The following is a 21,759-nucleotide window of genomic DNA, read 5'->3' as shown; positions in this document are numbered from 1 at the left end:
CCACCTCTTCCTGATCTCATCAATGGAATGGTGGGTGTCTCCTCTAGCATTCATTTCTTGTTGCATATTCTGCCAGATTTTTTCTTTTGGGAATCTGGGACTGTCATGGATGCCCTTCCAAACAGTAACTGAGGTTGTCCCAGCACTCTTCGGTCAAGATCTCCAAGCACTGGCGTAACGAAACTTGAGAGGGGCCCCCCCTTCAAGGCACGTGGAGGGACCCCCTCCAGACTCAATCAGGAGCTCTCCGGATAGAGTACTGTGCTGAGGGATCCCCCTGGAAATTGCCCCCCCCGCACTGCAGGGGCTGCGGGGGCCTGTATTATGCCACTGTCTCCAACACCTTCTCAGAAAACTTCAATTTTCTTTTTCCTGCATTCTTTTCTGATGGTTGGCTGGCCATTGATGCTGATGATACTGCCTCGATTGGGCTCATATTTCATCTGGGAATGGCAGCTGCTCTCCACCTGACATACACATCCACTCATGCTGGTACACAGGCATTTACTGTGAATCATTTTCTGGTTCAGGAGTGATTGCTCATGACCAGGAAGTGTTTTTCCTCTATCTGTGGTGAGTTCGCAATTTGCAACCTCAGTCAAATTTTGGGAAATTGCTTATAGCGAGTTCCAAAATTGCAATGTGACTGAGTAGTGACTCGCAAATTCAGGGCTTAAATTGCATGCTCATGCAGATTTGTGATTTCCTAATTCTCTGTTAGGAGATCGCAAATCTTTATGTTTCTACATCTAGCCCTTAGTCTTTCTCTAAACAGAGGTCACTTGGCTTTCTTTCTGCAGACTAATACAGATTATTTGTGCTCATTGTCACGTGTTTCTGAAGCTCCCATTACAAAGGGAGGAAAGGATTGTTTCTATTCTCTTTAGCATTTCACTGCAGCCAGAGATCTGCAAGCAGATTATCCTTCTACACTTTACATAGCAAAGGAGCTAAAAGATAAAATATAGCAGCATCTGTGTTGTTCTTAAAAGAAATGGAAATATTGCTTTTTGTTATATGTAGCAGATGAAAGATACAAGAGCAAAGAGCCCTTCCTTGGTCCATATGCCTAAAGGAGAATACGATTTGAGGTCTACTGGCATGCAGCTCTCAGGTGCTCTGCCAATATCACGCCGAATTCATATGCCAACCTGCAAGCCAGCTCAATCTAATACACTTGCAGATTTATTCATTTTTTGTTGCTGAAATGTTGACACTTGAGATGATAATTCTTGTTACTGTGATTTTTATTAAATAATATATTATATACTGATATACTATAAAATACCATTATGTGTCCATGTACTCATTTTGGGAATAGGGATGGGGCTTTATATCACCTGCAAATGTAAGTAAGGGGCATATCAACAACGAGGCATTAGAAAATTATCGCCGCTTTTGCGGCCGTTTTCGGCCGAAAAGCGGCGATAATTTTATCGTCTAATTAGCAAGGTCATGCTAACGCGTGAAACCTTGCTTTAGCATACGAAATCTTAACGTCCAGCTTTGCATCTCTAATGAGATGCAAAGTGGGCGTTCCTGACCTGACATGACATGGCTAAGCGACATTTCTCCTATCATCAAGCCCCACGCTATGAAGCATAGCGGCAGGACAAGTAGCGATAACCCCTGTTATCGCTACTTTCCTTACGCCTGCTTCAGGACTGACTTAGCCATGATATCCTATGGAAGGAGGATATCATGGCTAAGTTTGTGAGTCCCTATCAACAAGCTAACGCCACATTGTGTGAGATTATCGCTGGGTTGCCAGCGATAATCTCACGTTAGGCAGTTAGCGTGAGGATTTTTATCGCTTTTGAGATAAGTGTTGCTAATAGCACGCTATCTAAGCGATAAAAATCCACGCTAGCCGGCGATAATTATCCGAGCCCTAAGTGCGCTTAGTGATAATTATCAACCGGTTGTTGTTGATATGCCCCATAATCTCTCACATATCCTAACAGCCATACTATATATTTGCATAACAGATTCAGAGGCGTTAGAGACACTTGCAAGTTTTCTTTTCTTCTGAAAAGGCAAAGAAGAAGTAGGGCCAAATAAGCCAGGAAATCCCATAAAAGCTTGTGGCACACAGCATAGTGCATACAATAGAGCCCCTCAAGTGCCTTGTTATGTTGTCAGCATTGCAGTAAAAGGGCTGTTATTGCACAGTTTCATTGATGCAAAATTGAATGTTCTGCAGTCATTCACAACTGGGTAAATTAGATGACGAGTGAACTAACATAAATATTATTTATAAAAGGCATTCTTTTACTTGTATTGGCAGTTCCACTTAGTGAAGGCAAAATGTGGATAATGGCAAAGTTACAGTCTTGAGAGAAGGAAACTGATTTAAATCCCGACTTGGCCATATTGTCTGATTTTGGGCTCGTCACTTTCACCTGCTGTACCCCATCTTCCGTGCTCTCCTACGGGTGGTAGCATCCATAGGCCAGTCAATGTGCAGTGGGCACTGTGCAGGTTAAATTCCTGATGCTACTCTGCCACCTGCCGGCGCGACGGTCAGAATTACCCGGTCCTGGGTTGTGTGAGCCAAGAGCACTCTGAATGCTCTGACTTACAGGCGCATAATGGGGCTTTGGAAAACTACCAGTCCCAGAATGCAAAAGGCTTTTTGGCTTGAGGGCAGAGAAAGCGTCCAGTTATCCACTGTGTGTCTTTTTATGCCCCTTCCAAATATATTCACAGCTAAACTGTGGCTGATCACCTATTTGGAAAGTCCAAATCATGAAGCTAGTATTGAGTTGAAAATAAAATATCAGGAAACTTTTGAGTACTTTTTGAAAAATGATAGACCAGTTGAAGCTGCAGTCTTTCTTGGGGAAGATCAGGAATGATAAGCAAACACTAGATGTCCTGCGTTCACCCCATCACCACTAGACGTCATCTTTACAAGGACTGGATGGAGGTTGTGATGTTTTAATCCGACTGGAATCGAAATATTCACTTAAATGAAGCTCTGTGATAGAGCATGGAAATGCGTTTCTAACTTGGCACTATGATATTGGCATCAAAGTGTGTGCCTAAATGAGTCAATTCAAAATCGACGTGAAGACATTGTTTGAATTAAGATTCTTATACCGGCCCTGTGGTACCTGAATAACACCATTGGCTGCAGTTATGTTAGCTGCCATTCCAATGTCAGCATCAATATTGTTCAAATATCTCTATTTATTGATTTCCAGCGTACCAAGTAAAACAACAGCACCAAAGGAGCTCACCCAACTCTACAGCATAGTTTCATCATCTTCTCATAATTTACAAAGTATACATTTCCATTGTGTCTTTAGTCTAATACCAGAATCTAAGTACCACTTCAGATGTCAAGGCCATAATATGTTATCCAGGAGTCCCGTATTTTAGCATGCCTATTTGGTCATGGTATTTCAAGTATGGCGAATCTATTTATACAGTGTCTCCATTCTCCAACAGTGGGTGCAACTAACAGTAGCAGCGTTTAGCTATATCTATAGGTATACTTCTTCTTCCATCACCCCTAATAATATTAGCTTTGGTTGCATGGGCACTGGAGGTTGTGTTATATCTTCTGGGGTTAGTGTCATAGATGCCCAGCAATAGCACACGGCCATGCACACCCGAGTCATATAGAAGAAACCTACTTTTTAGGTCTCGCCTGACCCAGCGCATGCGCTGGTCTGGCGAGACTTATTGAGAGGGCTCCAAAAAGTGCTACCAGGCCAGCCTAGAGCTACAGTGCATGTGCGCTGGCGCGCGCTGCGCTTGACCGCGATTACTTTCACTTTCGCGGCCGCTTTGATGTTTGATCGCGATCACTTTCGCGGCCGCACGGCCGCTTGGCATAGCCAATAGGTCTCGCTTTTGGGACCTTCTAAGTATTTAGTTATGCAACTGTTGCATGGCTAAACACTTATAAGGTCCCAAAGGCGAGACCTATTTGCTATGGCAATGCTTGTTTTGTTTGTCATCTAGGGCAATAGAAGGAGAGGTGGTTCCCCATCCTCCAGAGTCTTACTGGTGCTTAATATATCCTATATATGTACCTGAAATTGATCATCATAAGTTTAGCTGATACAGCCCTCTTCCATCTATGCACTCATGATCTGCAAAACAATCCCGTACTCAACAGGACCATCCTAACTCTGCTCCAATTTAGGAAAGAGTTGAAGGCCCACCTGTTTGAAGAATGCTACATCACAATGCGTTAACCATTCACAAATTATTTCCTATTACTTGCCAACTTTAAGTTTGCCTTTGCCCATGTGCAGCACCCATCTGCCTTTTGGCACTATAGAAATACCATAAATATACATACATACAAATTACTGTATTCTGGTCTACCATTTTCATCTCTCATAAGTCATTATCATCCACTGTTCATATGTCTCCATCCCATGGCAATTTAATTGTAATCACAGTACATCAGCAATAATTTACTAGGGTCATAATGTGCTTTTAAGGTATGTTTTCTCTTCATTGAGAACTAATGTAGCTTTAGCTTCTAGTGGGCTTTACTCAGAAATGTCACTTATAATTTTTGTATGACACCAGATAACATGTTTCAGCTGGAGGGATTTGTAAAATTGTGAATTGTGTAGTTCAAATTGTTCTGCTAATTCAGAGAAAGATTTCATGTGGTCTGACTTCCATCTATCCCTACGTTAGAGATGCCTATAGGATCTTGTGAGAAATTGGGTTGTAGGTTAAAGGGGTGGGCCCTCTTCAAGCAACCTCCACAATCCCTGTCCCAATTGTTGGATGTTGACTACCTGTGCACCTTTAAAACCACAACCACGGGTCCAGGAATGGAGGGGCCCCACTTGGTGGTTCAGGACATACTCAGGCTGGGCCCAGGTGTGGGTTCAAGAAGATGGGAGCATTTTAAGAGAAGGCCAGCAAACTACCCTTGGACTCACCCTGGTGGACCTGGGTTCAGGTGATGAAGCAGGGCTCAACCAGCAGAGGAAGCATCTGAGGGTTCAAAGCACACTCCAGGCAGGAGAGCAGTACTTTCAAGTGCAACAGAGCAGTCTTGTGAAGTACACAGCAAGCCTCAGCAGTAGGCAGTCCTCTAAGACTTCTTCCTTAGGTCCCGAAAGAGAACTGAACAATGGGCCTAATGGTCCTATTATACTTGCTGCATTTCAAAAAGTGATCGCATGAAGTGAGTCGAATTTGCTGACTCCTCTGCCCCTGCAACTGACTGGATGCAGGGACAATGAAGTGGTGACAAGTCCTTTGTGTGATGAAAGAGCAAAGCATTTTCAGTTGCAAGTGGGGCTGTAACTAGCTCTGCCCCTCATCGTGCCAATAGATGGCCCATTCACAGATTTCAATGTCAATTGACATAAATGCCACGGGGTCTGTTATAGTGTGGATTTTTACCATAACCAGAGGTACTCTTCTAAGATTATGTCTCGTTCCCGTTGCTGGCATAAAGCCATTCTGGTGTAGGTGTAATGTGGATGGTATTGCTTTGACCAGGCAATTCTCCAGGACTTTGACTAATATTTTGGTTCCCGATTTGATTAAGAAAATTGGGTCATATCCACCATTTCTCTTGGCAAGGCACCCCGACATTAGATGCCATGCATAAGACTGCAGATAAAGTCCCTGTCTGGTGGCTTCATCCACCACCCTGTGCAGGTGTTTTATTGTCATTCAGGAAGGGTTGTTGAATAGTTCAGCTGGAAAAATGTTTGGGCTGGTATTTTCCCATTATTTCTATGAGTCAGGCCTTCTGGCAACTGCTCTTGCATAAGAGGGTTGCTCAGTTGCATATTCCGAATTTCTATCATCTCTTCACATACTCTCAATCACTGGTTCTCTGACTCTGTAAAGATTTCGATATTTGCCTGCAAACCTTTCAGCAATAAACCGTATGTCAGTTGTTTTATCTCTGTGTTCTGCACATAGCTCAGGCGGTAATGTTCTAACCACTAGCCAGGTTTCCCTGCCTCGTCGCTGCACTCACAAATGTGCCTTTGAGAAACCATCAACAGAGCTTTTGCCATGTCCAGGAGCATCTGTCTAAGGCGCAGAAGGATGACTGACAATTGCCCAAGTTTTAGTTCTGAGTGTATGTTCTGGATTATAGCCTTGGTCAGTGGCGGTTGGTGACTGGCAAAAATGGGGTGGCAAATATGAACAAAAAGAGAGCGAGGAAAAAAGAGAGAAAACTTGTCCTCTTCCCCAGTAAATTTTGCGAAACAAAGTGGACAAGTTTTTGTAAGGTGACGTTAAGCGCACGTTTTACGCCTTCACCTGTTGAGAAACTTGAAAGGAGAGTACACAACTGTTGTAAGAAAACCCCTCACCCACCTACCTAGTAGGTGGCATGCTTCATCATCGGGGCCCAACTGGATTGCCTAATGCAATCCAGCTGTGCTGCGATGCCTGAGTTACAGCGGAGCTGGATATGAAGTGAAACAGAAAGTGACGTACTATGTGAGGTGTGACTATGGGTTAAAAATGTCACTGAGGAATACCCTTTTAGAAAAAGTTTTTATTAGAAGGGTCCCAGGACATGAGTTAAAAATATATATACGGGATCTCTACTAAGGAGTATTATTTTCCTTGGTATCCCTTGTAAATACGGTCTACTAGTTTCAGCCTTCTAGATGGTTCTTGAGGCTTTCGTCAGGACCAAAAATTAGTGAGTGGCCTCAAAAAATAGTAAAGGCCAGGTGAGGTGTAGATATCGGCACACAGCCTAAAGTGTGCTGTGAGTGTGGTGGGTAATGTCGATTTACTCACAATCCCTCCGTTGGGAGTACCTGTAAATGAAAAATTCATAAGTACACATAAACAGTTGTTTTTCATGCATCTCTGTTAAATGCATGCTCATTTCTACTTGTAGCCAGTGGACTAATGCTTGTGGCATGGTGTGCATGCATGACCACTAGAAAAAGACTTGCGTGGCTACAATGTGCCCCAATGGTGTTGATATACACGGGGAATCCATACGCGGGTGCAAATAAGTGAATAAATAGCGCAGTATACTAGGGCACTTGGTGCTCATAACCTCTATCGTCTATCAGTGATGTATGCGTAATTGTTTTGTGCAATTACTTGCTAACTGCGAGTCACTCTACTTTTTTGTGACGCAAGGTGACAATCTCATTAGATGGCACGATATACTAGAGACGTACGAGGTGACAATATACAACATAAATTAGGTTGTGGCGCATCATATCCTGCTGTGAAAATCACGTGAAGACTATCACACGACCAACAACATTTATGACAAACAACATAAAAGGCTGATAGAAGCGGTCTCACTTGGGTTCCGAGGTAATTATGCCTCTGGTATCCGATCGGTGTACAACATCCCCTCTTGACCCTATTGGAATAAAGAGGTAATGGGGATGTCTAGATCGGAAGGTTGCGGCAGGAGTGTGCAGCATAATGGAGCTACGTGGAACGCTGCAACTATGTATGTCTGGCTGTACCTAAAACGCCGATCGGGTCCGCTTGTTTAGCCCCGTTCTGGTGGTTAGGTGGGGACTAAGTAGGAAGCGGAAGGGCGGCGGGGGTCACGTGTGCGGCTCACGAACACTAGAGCGTAGTGAATCAGAAAAGAGGAAACTGCGCATGCGTTAGCGCGATGTGGGGATTGGGAGATGCCTAACTGATACGAAGAAAACCAGATGAAGTCTCTTCTGGAATGTGTATTCAGAATTAAGGACTGAAGGCCATTGACTAATCATATGGTTCGTGTGCAGTGCAAGGAACCATGAAGTGTGATCACACTGACGAAATGGGGCAGACAAAAAATAAAGGTTATATATCAACATGCTAGAATGTGTGATCAGGTGTCTCAATAAAGTTATTTGTAATGTATGAACTTGTATGGATGCTGGTATTACCAGAAGAGGTCAAGTGTGGCGTGGTGACTTAGCCATATTGTACAAAGCACCGGGAACGCGACACGGGTAATAAGATGTTAAGCAGGGTATCATCCCGTTATGTGTATTAGAGGTGTAATTTCAACTTAAAGATTAACAAAACACCGTCAATATAGACAAAGTGGTTCGGCAGCAGTAGGGGGAACCATTATGTATGATCACTCTAGCGGGATGGAGCAAGCATTGAGTAAGAATTACCGTAATGCTATAAATGTCTAATCTGGTGTCTCAATGAAGATGTTTATAATATCTGTACTTGTATGGATGCTGATATTGCTACAAATAGTCACATGCAGCATGGTAGCGTCTATATGGGGTGCTGAGCATAGGAGTCAGGACGCAGGTGGCACTATGTCAAGCAAGGCATCATCTAGTACAGTTGTAAGGGAGCATACATCTGTAATGATAGACATCCAGAGGATAGACCTTGAATATGTTAGGGAGCGTAAGCCCATGATTTGGACAGTTTCATCCAGTAGTTATCATGGGCGGTGTATACTGTTCCAAGGTACGTTGTCATTCAGCCCTGATATGTGGGTTGAGAGTCTATATACCCATCGTTGTTCTTTTTCGAACAACCGTTCCTGGATATTGGTCTGATTAGACTCAAGCTGTTCGATTATAACCCAGGACATGTCGTTAGTAGTGTGTCCCTTAGCCAGGTAGTGTTCTGTAAGTTTCGTAGTACTGCGTTTACATCGGATGTTGCTGCGATGTTCACAGATTCTTGTTTTGATTTTTCTGCTGGTCATCCCGATGTAGCGTAATTTGCAAGGGCATGTTATGAGATAAATTACGTTTGCCGAATTGCAGTTAGTGTGTTTCATGATAGTCCAGATTTTGCCTTGTTCAAGATGTAGTGTTTTGGTTGCCTGTGTCATATGGCAGATGCTGCAGTTGCCACATGGATAGTGGCCAGTCACTTCTGGTAGACCCCATGCATTCCGTACAGTGTTGGGGGCGATCAGAGCTTTTTTTGGTCTAGTAGATACGAGACTGTCTCTAAGGTTGTGAGACCTTTTATAGGAAAACAGTGGTTTGTCCCATTGCAATTTTCCTGAGGTTACTATTTTCCAGTTGCTTTGAATGAGTTTGGCCACTTTATTTGAGATGGAGTTGAAGGTGGTCACGCATGTGAGTGGTATCGTTGTTGGCGTATTGACTTTGGGTTCCAATAGGCTGTCTCGGTTTTGGTTCCTTGCTCTTTTTTGGGCTCTTTGGATAATTTTGTTAGGGTATCCTCGGTTCTTCAATTTTTTTGTCAATTCTTCTGATTGTAATTTGAACTCTTTTATTTTGCTGCAATATCGGCGTAGTCTCAGGTATTGGCCAAACGGTAAATTGTCCCTCAGTGGTCTTGGGTGAAAACTCTGGAAATGTAAGAGAGAATTTTTGGCCGTTGGTTTGAAATGGGTTTTCGTCATGAGAACCCCATTTCGTGCTTCAATCTCTAGGTCCAGAAAAGTAATGTTGGTACGGCTTGTTGTATGTGTGAATCGTAAGTTTGGATCAAGTGTGTTTATCCAGTTTAAAAATTCACTAAGTCTTTGATTTTCGTTTGTCCATATCAGGAATACATCATCGATGTACCTCTTGTAGAAAGTGATGTCCTTGTTATATGGTGATTGAGGGTTAAGGATATGTAGGTCTTCAAAGTTAGACACATACAGTCCCGCTACACTGGGAGCAAAGGTGCTCCCCATAGATGTACCGTATTGTTGGAGAAAGAGGGTGCCTTCATATTCAAAGAAGTTGTCTTTAAGAGCTATTTCTGCACATTCCATTATGAATGATTTAGGTGTATTGTAATCCCAAGTAGTTTTGTCAAGGGAGGTGCGGATAACCTCGAGGGTGTCGTCTTGAGGTAAGCTGGTATAAAGGCTTTCTATGTCCAGACTCACTAGGATAGATGTAGTGGGGTTGAACTCAAGATTGTTGATTTGGCTCAGTAGGTCTTTGGTATCTCTTAAGTATGCAGGTGTTGATTGAACAAGTGGTTGTAAGTAAAAATCGCAAAAGCGGGAGAGGGGTTCAAGTAGCGAGCCTATTCCAGAGACAATAGGTCTTCCAAGAGGTGGTATTTTATTTTTGTGAATTTTTGGAATGGTGTAAAAATATGGAGTTGTGATGCCACCTGAGGTGGCATCTTGTTTGCTGATATAACCATTGGATTCTGCTTCATGTACCAGGATGTTGATTTTGGTCCTTAATTTGTCAGTAGGGTCTTCTTCCAGTATTTTGTAGTTTTTAGGATCATCTAAAAGACGTATGCATTCCAAATGGTAAGCATTCTGATTTTGAATAACTATGCCCCCACCTTTGTCCACCGGTTTTATGATGATCTCTTTGTTATTTTTGAGACTTTTTATGGCGGTGAACTGTTTAGCAGTAGTGTTATTAAACACCTGATCCTCATGGGTATTTTCTATACCTTTGTATATTGCTTGTTCGAAGGCAATGAGTTCTGCCGGTGTTGCTAAGGGACATACTACTAACGACATGTCCTGGGTTATAATCGAAGAGCTTGAGTCTAATCAGACCAATATCCAGGAACGGTTGTTCGAAAAAGAACAACGCTGGGTATATAGACTCTCAACCCACATATCAGGGCTGAATGACAACGTACCTTGGAACAGTATACACCGCCCATGATAACTACTGGATGTAACTGTCCAAATCATGGGCTTACGCTCCCTAACATATTCAAGGTCTATCCTCTGGATGTCTATCATTACAGATGTATGCTCCCTTACAACTGTACTAGATGATGCCTTGCTTGACATAGTGCCACCTGCGTCCTGACTCCTATGCTCAGCACCCCATATAGACGCTAACATGCTGCATGTGACTATTTGTAGCAATATCAGCATCCATACAAGTACAGATATTATAAACATCTTCATTGAGACACCAGATTAGACATTTATAGCATTACGGTAATTCTTACTCAATGCTTGCTCCATCCCGCTAGAGTGATCATACATAATGGTTCCTCTTACTGCTGCCGAACCACTTTGTCTATATTGACGGTGTTTTTTTAATCTTTAAGTTGAAATTACACCTCTAATACACATAACGGGATGATACCCTGCTTAACATCTTATTACCCGTGTCCCGTCCCCGGTGCTTTGTACAATATGGCTACGTCACCACGCCACACTTGACCTCTTCTGGTAATACCAGCATCCATACAAATTCATACATTACAAATAACTTTATTGAGACACCTGATCACACATTCTAGCATGTTGATATATAACCTTTATTTTTTGTCTGCCCCATTTCGTCAGTGTGATCACACTTCATGGTTCCTTGCAGTGCACACGAACCATATGATTAGTCAATGGCCTTCAGTCCTTAATTCTGAATACAAATTCCAGAAGAGACTTCGTCTGGTTTTCTTCGTATCAGTTAGGCATCTCCCAATCCCCACATCGCGCTAACGCATGCGCAGTTTCTTCTTTTCTGATTCACTACGCTCTAGTGTTCGTGAGCCGCACACGTGACCCCCGCCGCCCTTCCGCTTCCTACTTAGTCCCCACCTAACCACCAGAACGGGGCTAAACAAGCGGACCCGATCGGCGTTTTAGGTACTCTGGACCCAATATCTCCTGACAAACATGAGTACTAAGCTCTAATACAGCTTACGCCGCCACACTGATTCTTCCCTACAGCTCCTTATACACGACAGGACGAGTCTTAATTACAGCGAGTGCCGCCAGACATACATAGTCGCAGCATTCCACGTAGCTCCATTATGCTGCACACTCCTGCCGCAACCTTCCGATCTAGACATCCACATTACCTCTTTATTCCAATAGGGTCAAGAGGGGATGTTGTACACCGATCGGATACCAGAGGCATAATTACCTCGGAACCCAAGTGAGACCGCTTCTATCAGCCTTTTATGTTGTTTGTCATAAATGTTGTTGGTCGTGTGATAGTCTTCACGTGATTTTCACAGCAGGATACGATGCGCCACAACCTAATTTATGTTGTATATTGTCACCTCGTACGTCTCTAGAATATCATGCCATCTATTGAGATTGTCACCTTGCGTCACAAAAAAGTAGAGTGACTCGCATTTAGCAAGTAATTGCACAAAACAATTACGCATACATCACTGATAGACGATAAAGGTTATGAGCACCAAGTGCCCTAGTATACTGCGCTATTTATTCACTTATTTGCACCCACGTATGGATTCCCCGTGTATATCAACACCATTGGGGCACATTGTAGCCACGCAAGTCTTTTTCTAGTGGTCATGCATGCACACCATGCCACAAGCATTAGTCCACTGGCTACAAGTAGAAATGAGCATGCATTTAACAGAGATGCATGAAAAACAACTGTTTATGTGTACTTATGAATTTTTCATTTACAGGTACTCCCAACGGAGGGATTGTGAGTAAATCGACATTACCCACCACACTCACAGCACACTTTAGGCTGTGTGCTGATATCTACACCTCACCTGGCCTTTACTATTTTTTGAGGCCGCTCACTAATTTTTGGTCCTGGCGAAAGCCTCAAGAACCATCTAGAAGGCTGAAACTAGTAGACCGTATTTACAAGGGATACCAAGGAAAATAATACTCCTTAGTAGAGATCCCGTATATATATTTTTAACTCATGTCCTGGGACCCTTCTAATAAAAACTTTTTCTAAAAGGGCATTCCTCAGAGACATTTTTAACCCATAGTCACACCTCACATGGCACGTCACTTTCTGTTTCACTTCATATCCAGCTCCGCTGTAACTCAGGCGTCGCAGCACAGCTGGATTGCATTAGGCAATCCAGTTGGGCCCCGATGATGAAGCATGCCACCTACTAGGTAGGTGGGTGAGGGGTTTTCTTACAACAGTTGTGTACTCTCCTTTCAAGTTTCTCAACAGGTGAAGGCGTAAAACGTGCGCTTAACGTCACCTTACAAAAACTTGTCCACTTTGTTTCGCAAAATTTACTGGGGAAGAGGACAAGTTTTCTCTCTTTTTTCCTCGCTCTCTTTTTGTTCATATTTGTAATTACAGCGCACAGCTGTGAGAGCTAATACTCAAACATACCAGACATTTGGTATAGTTCTGTACCAGTGCTCTATATGACACAGTTTACCAACAGTTTTTGAGACATCATGGCTGAAAACGCAGGACTCTCTTTCACGGACGAGGATGTCAACAACATCTTAGCAGCAACACCACTACTAGCAGACTTTAACGTGGCACAAACCATCTCACAAAGTGCCGACTGGGAAAACCTATTAGAGAAGAAAAGAACACGAATCAGAACAATACTACATGGGGTTATATTAACCGAATACTTACGATCTAATACGGCCCCCAAGGGCCTAATAGTAACTAATGCGCCACGCATATTCTTGGATGACGCAGCATTCCGTAGAGACTGGGCACAAATTGCATGGCATTGCACCAGAGACTGGATTATTCTCATAATCCACACAGCAAAAAGACTCTCTGATGCCATCCAGATAGACATCCAAGCAACAGAACAACATTTCAAGACCACGCTAACCTCATACAAAAAAAGACTAGAGGAGGTCAACAAAGAAATAGCAGACTATAAAGAAGAACTTACTCAGTCTAAAATCCATCAATTTCAAAAAGATCTCAAGAAATTCTCATTTGTGAAAACATACCCATATTCAGAAGCAGACTACAAAGCACCGACAAGATCAACCCATTCCATATCATCAGAAGAGGGGTCCTCAGTGCACAGCGGCACAAGCACTGACAGTTCCGGATCAGACAAAAGTAATTACAGAAATAGACAACCTGGCAGAGGGAGAGGAAGAAACACACACTGGCAACAACCATGGCCCAACACATATTCAGGAGTAATACCCAACTATCAGGGCCCTTTCCCGCCGATGACTCCACCTATGTTCTATGGCTGGAACCCACAATTTCAACAACCACCGCCCCAATATGGCAACCCAAATCAACGGTTCCCTTTTTTAGGATCCAGCCAAAGAGGACGTGGGAGACGACCACGGAAAGGACAAGTACACTGGGAAGACAACAAGAACCCAAGTGCCAACACACGCAGCAGGACAAAGGAACCGCAACCGGGAACAAGCACAAGCAGAGTCTAATAACAAACCTCTCAGACCACATTCTCACCACAGCAGAAGAAGAGGTACTGAACAGAGGACTAGGTTTTTCACCAACAGCAAGACTAGACAAATTCAAACTTCATTGTGAATTATCGGAATTCTTCCGTAAACTCAAACTTAAAGCATTCTTTGAAAACCAACCACCAAACGATACACAACTTGAAGAAACTGGCGATACCACCCTTAAACTAAAATCAACATTCATTCCTCCACCCCATACAACACCGGCAGAACTCATTGCCTTCGAACAAGCAATATACAAAGGTATAGAAAATACCCATGAGGATCAGGTGTTTAATAACACTACTGCTAAACAGTTCACCGCCATAAAAAGTCTCAAAAATAACAAAGAGATCAACATAAAACCGGCGGACAAAGGTGGGGGCATAGTTATTCAAAATCAGAATGCTTACCATTTGGAATGCATACGTCTTTTAGATGATCCTAAAAACTACAAAATACTGGAAAAAGACCCTACTGACAAATTAAAGACCAAAATCAACATCCTGGTACATGAAGCAGAATCCAATGGTTATATCAGCAAACAAGAAGCATCCTTCCTCACCTCAGGTGGCATCACAACTCCATATTTTTACACCATTCCAAAAATTCACAAAAATAAAATACCACCTCCTGGAAGACCTATTGTCTCTGGAATAGGCTCGCTACTTGAACCCCTCTCCCGCTTTTGCGATTTTTACTTACAACCACTTGTTCAATCAACACCTGCACACTTAAGAGATACCAAAGACCTACTGAGCCAAATCAACAATCTTGAGTTCAACCCCACTACATCTATACTAGTGAGTCTGGACATAGAAAGCCTTTATACCAGCTTACCTCAAGACGACACCCTCGAGGTTATCCGCACCTCCCTTGACAAAACTACTTGGGATTACAATACACCTAAATCATTCATAATGGAATGTGCAGAAATAGCTCTTAAAGACAACTTCTTTGAATGTGAAGGCACCCTCTTTCTCCAACAATACGGTACATCTATGGGGAGCACCTCTGCTCCCAGTGTAGCGGGACTGTATGTGTCTAACTTTGAAGACCTACATATCCTTAACCCTCAATCACCATATAACAAGGACATCACTTTCTACAAGAGGTACATCGATGATGAATTCCTGATATGGACAAACGAAAATCAAAGACTTAGTGAATTTTTAAACTGGATAAACACACTTGATCCAAACTTACGATTCACACATACAACAAGCCGTACCAACATTACTTTTCTGGACCTAGAGATTGAAGCACAAAATGGGGTTCTCATGACGAAAACCCATTTCAAACCAACGGCCAAAAATTCCCTCTTACATTTCCCGCGTTTTCACCCAAGACCACTGAGGGACAATTTACCGTTTGGCCAATACCTGAGACTACGCCGGAATTGCAGCGAAATAAAAGAGTTCAAATTACAATCAGAAGAATTGACAAAATAATTGAGGAACTAATGATACCCTAACAAAATTATCCAAAGAGCCCAAAAAAGAGCAAGGAACCAAAACCGAGACAGCCTATTGGAACCCAAAGTCAATACGCCAACAACGATACCACTCACATGCGTGACCACCTTCAACTCCATCTCAAATAAAGTGGCCAAACTCATTCAAAGCAACTGGAAAATAGTAACCTCAGGAAAATTGCAATGGGACAAACCACTGTTTTCCTATAAAAGGTCTCACAACCTTAGAGACAGTCTTGTATCTACTAGACCAAAAAATGCTCTGATCGCCCTCAACACTGTACGGAATGCATGGGGTCTACCAGAAGTGACTGGCCACTATCCATGTGGCAACTGCAGCATCTGCCATCTGACACAGGCAACCAAATCACTACATCTTGAACAAGGCAAAATCTGGAGTATCATGAAACACACTAACTGCAATTCGGCAAACGTATTTTATCTCATAACATGCCCTTGCAAATTACGCTACATCGGGATGACCAGCAGAAAAATCAAAACAAGAATCTGTGAACATCGCAGCAACATCCGATGTAAACGCAGTACTACGAAACTTACAGAACACTACCTGGCTAAGGGACATACTACTAACGACATGTCCTGGGTTATAATCGAACAGCTTGAGTATAATCAGACCAATATCCAGGAACGGTTGTTCGAAAAAGAACAACGCTGGGTATATAGACTCTCAACCCACATATCAGGGCTGAATGACAACGTACCTTGGAACAGTATACACCGCCCATGATAACTACTGGATGTAACTGTCCAAATCATGGGCTTACGCTCCCTAACATATTCAAGGTCTATCCTCTGGATGTCTATCATTACAGATGTATGCTCCCTTACAACTGTACTAGATGATGCCTTGCTTGACATAGTGCCACCTGCGTCCTGACTCCTATGCTCAGCACCCCATATAGACGCTAACATGCTGCATGTGACTATTTGTAGCAATATCAGCAGCCATACAAGTACAGATATTATAAACATCTTCATTGAGACACCAGATTAGACATTTATAGCATTACGGTAATTCTTACTCAATGCTTGCTCCATCCCGCTAGAGTGATCATACATAATCGTTCCCCTTACTGCTGCCGAACCACTTTGTCTATATTGACGGTGTTTTGTTAATCTTTAAGTTGAAATTACACCTCTAATACACATAACGGGATGATACCCTGCTTAACATCTTATTACCCGTGTCCCGTCCCCGGTGCTTTGTACAATATGGCTACGTCACCACGCCACACTTGACCTCTTCTGGTAATACCAGCATCCATACAAGTTCATACATTACAAATAACTTTATTGAGACACCTGATCACACATTCTAGCATGTTGATATATAACCTTTATTTTTTGTCTGCCCCATTTCGTCAGTGTGATCACACTTCATGGTTCCTTGCAGTGCACACGAACCATATGATTAGTCAATGGCCTTCAGTCCTTAATTCTGAATACACATTCCAGAAGAGACTTCGTCTGGTTTTCTTCGTATCAGTTAGGCATCTCCCAATCCCCACATCGCGCTAACGCATGCGCAGTTTCCTCTTTTCTGATTCACTACGCTCTAGTGTTCGTGAGCCGCACACGTGACCCCCGCCGCCCTTCCGCTTCCTACTTAGTCCCCACCTAACCACCAGAACGGGGCTAAACAAGCGGACCCGATCGGCGTTTTAGGTACTCTGGACCCAATATCTCCTGACAAACGTGAGTACTAAGCTCTAATACAGCTTACGCCGCCACACTGATTCTTCCCTACAGCTCCTTATACACGACAGGACGAGTCTTAATTACAGCGAGTGCCGCCAGACATACATAGTCGCAGCGTTCCACGTAGCTCCATTATGCTGCACACTCCTGCCGCAACCTTCCGATCTAGACATCCCCATTACCTCTTTATTCCAATAGGGTCAAGAGGGGATGTTGTACACCGATCGGATACCAGAGGCATAATTACCTCGGAACCCAAGTGAGACCGCTTCTATCAGCCTTTTATGTTGTTTGTCATAAATGTTGTTGGTCGTGTGATAGTCTTCACGTGATTTTCACAGCAGGATACGATGCGCCACAACCTAATTTATGTTGTATATTGTCTCCTCATACGTCTCTAGTATATCGTGCCATCTATTGAGATTGTCACCTTGCGTCACAAAAAAGTAGAGTGACTCGCAGTTAGCAAGTAATTGCACAAAACAATTACGCGTACATCACTGATAGACGATAGAGGTTATGAGCACCAAGTGCCCTAGTGTACTGCGCTATTTATTCACTTATTTGCACCCACGTATGGATTCCCCGTGTATATCAACACCATTGGGGCACATTGTAGCCACGCAAGTCTTTTTCTAGTGGTCATGCATGCACACCATGCCACAAGCATTAGTCCACTTGCTACAAGTAGAAATGAGCATGCATTTAACAGAGATGCATGAAAAACAACTGTTTATGTGTACTTATGAATTTTTCATTTACAGGTACTTCCAACGGAGGGATTGTGAGTAAATCGACATTACCCACCACACCCACAGCACACTTTAGGCTGTGTGCTGATATCTACACCTCACCTGGCCTTTACTATTTTTTTAGGCCACTCACTAATTTTTGGTCCTGACGAAAGCCTCAAGAACCATCTAGAAGGCTGAAACTAGTAGACCGTATTTACAAGGGATACCAAGGAAAATAATACTCCTTAGTAGAGATCCCGTATATATATTTTTAACTCATGACCCTTCTAATAAAAACTTTTTCTAAAAGGGCATTCCTCAGAGACATTTTTAACCCATAGTCACATCTCACATAGCACGTCACTTTCTGTTTCACTTCATATCCAGCTCCGCTGTAACTCAGGCGTCGCAGCACAGCTGGATTGCATTAGGCAATCCAGTTGGGCCCGATGATGAAGCATGCCACCTACTAGGTAGGTGGGTGAGGGGTTTTCTTACAACAGTTCTCTTTTCTTACAACACTCTCCTTTCAAGTTTCTCAACAGGTGAAGGCGTAAAACGTGCACTTAACATCACCTTACAAAAACTTGTCCACTTTGTTTCGCAAAAATGAGGTGGCAACATACATAGAACACAATAAAATATCAATAAACACACATTTTCAAATTAAAAAAGAAAATAAACATACCTTAGCGTGCAGCATGTCTTGTCCCCAGCTCCAAACTCCTGAAAGCGTGAGGTCCAAGAGCTCCCACAGGTCCTTATCCAATTCAGATGCTGCTCTCATGCTGTTAAGCAGCATGCACGAAGAATCTGGATTGGCTGGAGGAGGCTGCCTCAGCGCTCCGAAAGGCACTGGAGGCCGGTGCCTGCTCTCCAACCGAGCTGTCTGAAGGGGGCGGGCGCCATTGCTGCCAATCAGCACCGATGAAGCCCTCTCCATTTAGTAGAAAGCTGGAAAAATAAAACGGTAATAAAATCCTTTTATTACCGTTTTATTTTTCTAGCTTCCTGTGCAGGAGTGGGGGGCGCTCCTCTGCTCCTATGGTGGAACCGCTGCTGGTCTTTGTATACATTCCTCCTTCTTTTTATTTTTCTTGTTGAGCAAAGCAAATGTTCTCTCCTAAATAAATGCTTTGTACACTTCCCACAACATGCTGGATGATGTAACCATTTCCTAATTTATTTTAACATATAAGATTGTCCCTTCTCTCAGATGCAGGTTCAACTTTTGATCTGGCACTGCCCATGCAATATCCAGCCTCCATATCCTACTTGCCAATTCTTTATCACTTCCAATCAGGACCATGATCGAGGCATGGTCCAATAACAAACAAGTAAACACCCTACCAGTGTCCAATGCAGGTACCATGAAGAAATCTATGTGTGAGGCTGTCCAGTGAGCAGCGGGAAAATAGGTAGAGCCACTAATACTGGGATCCAACATGTCCATGCATCTTCCTCAGCAAATGGAGGCTGCCTACCCTGAAAGTATACAAAATCAATAGGGGTATCCTATTGACCCACTCTGCCGGCCACACACTTGACCCCATCTTCTCCGCAAGCTCCCACGTCTCCTTCAATCACACCAATGAGCTCCACTGGACCGATCACCGCTGCATCCACTTCACCTTCCGGAAACCCACCACCCACCACCGCACCCAGCAGATGCCGTGCTGCTGCTGGAGCAAAGCCACCGAAGACCAGCTTTCCACCTCCCTCGCCTGGAGCCTACCCACAGATCCGAGTGACCCCGACACCGCCGCTCGCAACCTCAAACAGTGGATCAACGACTGTGCCAACACCCTCACCCCCCTCAAGAAGCCCTCCAACACCCACACTAGCAAGAAAGCCAGCTGGTTCACCGAAGACCTCCAGGCCTCCAAGGAAACCTGCCGAAAACTCGAAAAACCTGTATCCATGAACGAACACCGGAAAGCTACACCGTCCACAAGAACGCCACCCGCAGACACCACCACCTCATCAGATCGGCCAAAGGGCCCTCCTTCAAAGACCACCTAGACAACAACGCACACAACAGCAAAGAGCTCTTCAACATCGTGAAGGAACTCTCCAACCCCAGATCCAAAACCAATGACATCCCACCTTCACAAGACCTGTGTGACTCACTGGCCACCTTCTTCCATCGCAAGATCGCAGACATCCACAACAGCTTCAACGCCGTTGCTGCAGATCGGCCCATATAAATTCTCCCTACTTCCACGGATAGAGTAAATCCGCAGTCGCACGCACATACACTCATCATACGCTAGGGCCCATCACACTGAAATTCACACTATTACTCGATCCACACTAAATATAGGAGAGAAACCTAAACCAATCTGCATCTAAAACGAGGTCAATGCGACCATAAAGATATTGTCCTGAGTCATGATTTTAAACATAGGGAAAAACATTAGAAACTCAATAAATGACAAAGAAATAACCACCCGACACTGGAATTCAAACAAATGCTTGTTTATCTAGATTAGTTCAAATGAAAATCAATCAATAGCAAAATCATTATTCTCATAGTTACCTATTCTAGCTAAATGGGTGAGGACAGGTCTCTCAGTAAAGTCTCTCGAGCTGCCGTCCTTAGCATCAGCATCGATCCTCACGAACATAGGTTCAGGAAGAAGTGGCCTCAAAAATCAGAATGCAATGACCACAGACCTTCTCTAGTCTAGTATATTTATAACAAAACTAGCGAAATAAAAGTTACAAACAAATTCTGAATGTCCGTTGAGCCGCTGAGCAGAGCGAGCAGGAAAGGATGTCACTTGGTAACATTTAGAAAACCTCCGCTCAGGAAAAATCACAAAAATAAAAACACGGAAGAAGGAAACTCGAGTTTGCAAGCGATACATTTATGAATGCTCTTCCTTGGTACCATAGCAGAGCCACCGCAGGTTTATCTTTGTCCATTGTGGCTTCATTCTTCTCCAAGGACAATTGGAAGCATGCCCAGAGCTGCTGTCCTCACGGAAACTTTTAATTCAGACAGAGGCTGTGGTCAGGTGACTTCCAACCATGTTCAGCAAGGCCTCTCGTCAAAATTCAATCACTCGAGCGCAGGCTGTAAATAGCAACCATCTTTGTTTAGGCCAAAACGGACCATCTTAATTAAAAGAAACACAAAACAACGTTACCACATCATAATGATTATACAGTGTTATTCCCCACTAATACCCTTATGTGTATGTAATTACCTAGCCGTCTGCAACATAATGAAGTATTAGCACACGTTATTTTAAAAGTGCAAACTCAAAACAAATAGCACTTTTGTGACACTTATTTAATTAAACTGCACATTATTATTAAGCAACATATATGCATTCCCACGTATAGTTTCTCTCATTAGTAATGTTGGTTAAACTAGACTTTTAACAAAACTAATAATTAGTAATTATAAATTAGTAATTTTAATCATAACATGTAAACAAAACTGGAGCTTAAAACTCAATAAATTTTCAACAGAAAACTCTGCTCCAGCAATCCCCCCTTTGGTGATATATTATCACCACAAAAACCAACCCAAAAAAAAAAAATTTGTCCCAATTTTAGGAGAAATTGAAAATGTCTTTTATGACACAACATTAAACACCAGACTTTCTCACATCATCCCTCTTCGTTTCCAAGTAAACACTCTCCCTCAATTCTTCTAATTCTATTTCTTGTGGGTCTCTCCTTGACCTCTTTTGTTTCTTTTCAGATTTCTTCTAATTATTCTCTTTTTCCCTCCCCTGTTTTTACAACACAAACACCCCAATCTTAGTATCAATAAAGCA

The sequence above is a fragment of the Triturus cristatus genome, chromosome 8 (genome assembly GCF_964204655.1).
Source record: "Triturus cristatus chromosome 8, aTriCri1.1, whole genome shotgun sequence".
NCBI classification, from domain to species: domain Eukaryota; kingdom Metazoa; phylum Chordata; class Amphibia; order Caudata; family Salamandridae; genus Triturus; species Triturus cristatus.
The sequence above is the reverse complement of the archived record's forward strand: the minus strand, read 5'-3'. Positions refer to the sequence as shown.